Source organism: Bos indicus, chromosome 17 (genome assembly GCF_029378745.1).
Source record: "Bos indicus isolate NIAB-ARS_2022 breed Sahiwal x Tharparkar chromosome 17, NIAB-ARS_B.indTharparkar_mat_pri_1.0, whole genome shotgun sequence".
NCBI classification, from domain to species: domain Eukaryota; kingdom Metazoa; phylum Chordata; class Mammalia; order Artiodactyla; family Bovidae; genus Bos; species Bos indicus.
Genome location: NC_091776.1, coordinates 21817021 through 21823020, shown reverse-complemented (window position 1 = coordinate 21823020; position 6000 = coordinate 21817021).

The following is a 6000-nucleotide window of genomic DNA, read 5'->3' as shown; positions in this document are numbered from 1 at the left end:
GTTTGCCCAAACTCATGTACATTAAGTCAGTGATGCCATCCAACTCTCTCATCCTCTTGCTGCATTCTCTTTCTGCTTTCAGTCTTTCCCAGCATCAAGACCTTGGCCAGTGAGTTGGCTCTTCGCATCAGGTGGCCAAAATGTTGGAGCTTCAGCATCAGTCCTTCCAGTGAATATTCAGCGTTGATTTCCTTTAGGGTTGACTGATTTGATCTCCCTGCAGTCTAAGGGACTCGAGTCTCCTCCAGTACCACAGTTCGAAAGCAACAATTCTTTGGAGCTCAGCCTTCTTTATGGTCTAACTCTAACATCCATCCATACATGACTACTGGAAAAACCATAGCTTTGACTATATGGACCTTTGTTGGCAAAGTGATGTCTCTGGTTTTTAATACACTAAGTTTTTCATAGCTTTTCTTCCAAGGAGCAAGCATTTTTAAATTTCATGGCTGTAGTCACTGTCTGCAGTGATTTTGGAGCCCAAGAAAGTAAAATCTTTTACTGTTTCCACTTTTTCCTCAGTCTATTTGCCATGAAGTGATGGGCCCAGATGCTATGATCTTAGTTTTTTTTAATGTTAAGTTTTAAGTCAACATTTTCACTCTACTTTTTCACCCTCATCAAGAGGCTCTTTAGTTCCTCTTCACTTTCTGCAGTTTGAGTGGTAACATCTGTGTATCTGAGGTTGTTGATATTTCTCCTGGTAGTATGGAAACAAAAAGATAAAAATATTGGTCTACGTATTCATTAAGATAACCTACCAAGATATAACTAGATGGGACATTTTGTTAATCACTGCAACTCTGTGGCTAGATATATATAATATCAATTTAAATAAGATTATTTTGAGTGTTTTTATGAACTTTTGATTCCTTTAACACTATTATGGATAAAGTGTTTGTTCATGTGCTACTCTAATAGGTCCCTTTATTAGTTGGACACATCTAGGAAACTAAAAACACTAATCAAGACTGGTATGTTTCTCCTTAGCAAATATTAACTGAATTATTAAAACTGTACATTATCAGCAAATTTCAACTATCAAAGTCCAACATTTATAAGAAAAAAATGCATATATTTCTCTTCAATTTTGAGGTATTTCCTGTATTTTTTTCCACAATGACTAAAATTTTTCTAAATGGACCATTGTATTCCAGGCTTCTAGACTTCAAATTGCGTTTGTTCTAAAGGGAAACGCTGCACTTCTGTGTAGCATCAAAGTTAATTTTGTCAGTGTGTTAGACTAGTTCAAGAGGGAAGGAGTAGCTATTAAGTTAGTTTTAAAAACGTCCCTCTGTGGGAAAGGGAGAGGGTGGGATGATTTGGGAGAATGGCATTGAAACATGTATAATATCATATATGAAACAAGTCACCAGTCCAGGTTCGATGCACGATACTGGATGCTTGGGGCTGGTGCACTGGGACGACCCAGAGGGATGGTATGGGGAGGGAGGAGGGAGGAGGGTTCAGGATGTGGAACACATGTATACCTGTGGCAGATTCATTTTTATAGATGGCAAAACCAATACAATATTGTAAAGTTGAAAAATTAAATTAAATTAAATTAAAAAAAAAGAAAGGGAAAAACAAATATCAGTTAATATCTCTTATATGTGGAATCTAGAGAAATGGTACTGCTGTGTGCTGTGCTTAGTCATTCACTCATGTCCAACTCTGCAATCCCATGGACTGTAGCCCACCAGGCTCCTCTGTCCATGGGGATTCTCCAGGCAGGGATACTGGAGTGGGTTGCCATGCCCTCCTCCAGGGCATCTTATCAACCCAGGGATTGAACCCAGGTCTTTCACATTGCAGGCGGATTCTTTACTGTCTGAGCCACCAGTACAGATGAACTTATCTGCAAAGCAGAAATAGAGACATGGATGTAAGAACAAACTTATGGATACCAAGGGGGGAAAGTAGAGTGGGATGAACTAGGAAATGGGGATTGACATACACACACTGCTGCTGCTGCTGCTGCTAACTCGCTTGAGTTGTGTCCGACTCTGTGAGACCCCATAGACGGCAGCCCACCAGGCTCCCCCATCCCTGGGATTCTCCAGGCAAGAACACTGCAGTGGGTTGCCATTTCCTTCTCCAATCCATGAAAGTGAAAAGTGAAAGTGAAGTCACTCAGTCGTGTCCAACTCCTAGCGACCCCATGGACTGCAGCCCACCAGGCTCCTCCATCCATGGGATTTTCCAGGCAAGAGTACTGGAGTGGGGTGCCATTGCCTTCTCCAATACACACACTACTATGTATAAACAAGATAACTAATGAGAACCTACTGTATAACACAGGGAACTCTACTCAATACTCTGTAATGACCTGTATAACAAAGAATCTAAATAAGAGTGGATATTTGTACATGAATAACTGATTCACTTTGCTTCACAGGAGAAACTAACACAACATTGTAAAGAAACTATACTCCAATAAAATTTATTTTTTTAATATATCAAGGGACAGGAGGGGCCCCGGGAGTTGGATCTGGGGAGTGGGTACATGCGGGTTTGCTTTTCTGTTCATGCTACTTTGTATGTTTTTTTTAGTTTTGTACAATAAAAAGTTAAAAATAAAGTTACAATAAACATCAATAAATAAATAAATAAAAACGTCAATTCAAAGGGTTTTCTCTGAATTTTGTCAATCTCACCCAAAAGTTAATACACATTAAAAAGCAAGAGATAATCTTGAAATCTATTTATTCATCTACTTCATGCAATCAATTAGATCTTGTAGATTATATGTCAGACATACTAAATACTTTGGCATTCCTTTTTCTGCTACTGTAGGTCTTATGAAAGCTTACATTAGCTTTCTAATATGTGTTTCTCCTTTCACCTGTTTGCCAAGAATATCAGCCTTATAGAAATAAAAACTATTCTAGGGAGTATTTTCCCACAAGTTTGAACTTACCTATTTGTTTCTAATTTGGTAGAAAATCCTGTAAAACATTTATGTATTCAATGTTTTATTGGTTGTTTCCATTTTTTAAAGTTTATTAGATGAAGTTCACAAGGCATAAAATTAACAAGTGGCATTAATACATTCACATTGTTGGACAGCCACCAACTCTATATAGATCAAAGCTGTTTCAAGCACTGCAAAGTAAAATTTCTTACCTATGGAAAAGTTTCTCTCCATTTTTCCTTCCCCCTAACACAAGTAACTGTCTCTATGGATTTAATCTATTCAGTGTACTTCATATAAATGGAATCATAGAATGTAGGACTAGAAAAGGTCAGTTTTCATTCCAATCCCAAAGAAAGGCAATGCCAAAGAATGCTCAAACTACCACACAATTGCACTCATCTCACACGCTACTAAAGTAATGCTCAAAATTCTCCAAGCCAGGCTTCAGCAATATGTGAACCATGAACTTCCTGATGTTCAAGCTGGTTTTAGAAAAGGCAGAGGAACCAGAGATCAAATTGCCAACATCCGCTGGATCATGGAAAAAGCAAGAGAGTTCCAGAAAAACATCTATTTGTGCTTTATTGACTATGCCAAAGCCTTTGACTGTGTGGGTCACAAGAAACTGTGGAAAATTCTGAAAGAGATGGGAATACCAGACCACCTGATCTGCCTCTTGAGAAATCTGTATGCAGGTCAGGAAGCAACAGTTAGAACTGGACATGGAACATTTTCCAAATAGGAAAAGGAGTACGTCAAGGCTGTATATTGTCACCTTGTTTATTTAACTTATGTGCAGAGTACATCATGAGAAACGCTGGACTGGAAAAAACACAAGCTGGAATAAAGATTGCCGGGAGAAATATTAATAACCTCAGATATGCAGATGACACCATCCTGATGGCAGAAAGTGAAGAGGAACTCAAAAGCCTCTTGATGAAAGTGAAAGTGGAGAGTGAAAAAGTTGGCTTAAAGCTCAACATTCAGAAAATGAAGATCATGGCATCCGGTCCCATCACTTCATGGGAAATAAATGGGGAAACAGTGGAAACAGTATCAGACTTTATTTTTCTGGGCTCCAAAATCACTGCAGATGGTGACTGCAGCCATGAAATTAATAGACACTTACTCCTTGGAAGGAAAGTTATGACCAACCTAGATAGCATATTCAAAAGCAGAGACATTACTTTGCCAACAAAGGTCCGTCTAGTCAAGGCTATGGTTTTTCCTGTGGTCATGTATGGATGTGAGAGTTGGACTGTGAAGAAGGCTGAGTGCCGAAGAACTGATGCTTTTGAACTGTGGTGTTGGAGAAGACTCTTGAGAGTCCCTTGGACTGCACAGAGATCCAACCAGTCCATTCTGAAGGAGATCAGCCCTGGGATTTCTTTGGAAGGAATGATGCTAAAGCTGAAACTCCAGTACTTTGGCCACCTCATGTGAAGAGTTGACTCATTGGAAAAGACTCTGATGCTGGGAGGGATTGGGGGCAGGAGGAGAAGGGGACGACAGAGGATGAGATGGCTGGATGGCATCACTGACTGGATGGACGTGAGTCTGAGTGAACTCCGGGAGTTGGTGATGGACAGGGAGGCCTGGCATGCTGCGATTCATGGGGTCACAAAGAGTCGGACACGACTGAGCAACTGATCTGATCTGATCTGATGACCTCTTGTGTCTGACTTATTTCACTTGGCATAATATTTGGAGGTTTATGCATGTGGTAGCATGTATCATACCATTTCTGCACTTAGTATGGCTGAATGTTCTATTGAATGTATATATCACAGTTTGTTTATCCATTCATCCACTGATGCACATTTGGGCACTTTCCATGTCTTAGATATTATGAATAATTCTGGCATAATGAATTTGTATGTACATATATTTACTTGAGTGCATATTTTCAATTATTTTTGATATACTCCTTTGCCTCTAATAATACATATTTAATTAGAGTATTATTTGTATAATATCGATATAATGGTTCTTAAAGATTTTCTTGATGTAAAATTTCCACCATTTTTTATACTAATTTTCTTCTTTTTTGGTCATGCTGTGTTGCATGCAAAACTTCTCCAATCAGGGATTGAACCTATGCCCCCTGCATTGGAAGCATGGAGACCACCAGACCATGATGGAAGTCCAGTCTTAATCATTTTTAAGTGTGCAGTTCAGTAGTGTTAATTATATTCACATTGTTGTTAGAAAAAATCCCTAGAAATTTTTCATCTTAAAAATACAAAAAACTATGTATATTATGTGATTACTCTCTTTTCCTCTTTCCTGACAGTTCCTGGTAACCATAATTCTATTTTCTGTTTATATGAACTTGGCTACTTTAGATACCTTATCAAAGTAGAATATAGTACTTTTATGACTGGCTTATTTCAGTTATCATACTGTCTTGAGGCTTATCCAAGTTGTAGCATATGAACAAGAATGTTATTCCACTGCTTGCATATACCACATTTTAGTCATTCTTCCATCAAGGGACATTTTGATTCCATCTCTTAGCTATTGTGAATAGTGCTGCTCTGAACATGAATGTACAAATATGTCTCCCAAACTCTGCTTTCAAATCTTTTTTAAAATTTTATTGCAGTGTATTTGCTTTACAGTGTTGTGTTAGTTTCAGGTGTACCGCAAGGTGATCCAGTTATAAATATATTCATTCTTTTTAAGATTCTTTTCCTATACAGGCTATTATAGAATATTGTGTAGAGTTCCCTGTGCTATACAGTACTATTTTACATATAGTAGTATGTGTATTTTTAGTATATGTGCTGCCGAAGCGAGCACTATGACACACAAATTCGTGACGCGTTCCATATTTTTTGCTGCTGCTGCTGCTGCTAAGTCACTTCAGTCATGTCCGACTCTGTGCGACCCCATAGACAGCAGCCCACCAGGCTTCCCTGTCCCTGGGATTCTCCAAGCAATAACACTGGAGTGGGTTGCCATTTCCTTCTCCAATGCATGATAGTGAAAAGTGAAAGTGAAGTTGCTCAGTCGTGTCCGACTCTTAGCGACCCTATGGACTGCAGCCTACCAGGCTCCTCCGTCCATGGGATTTTCCAGGC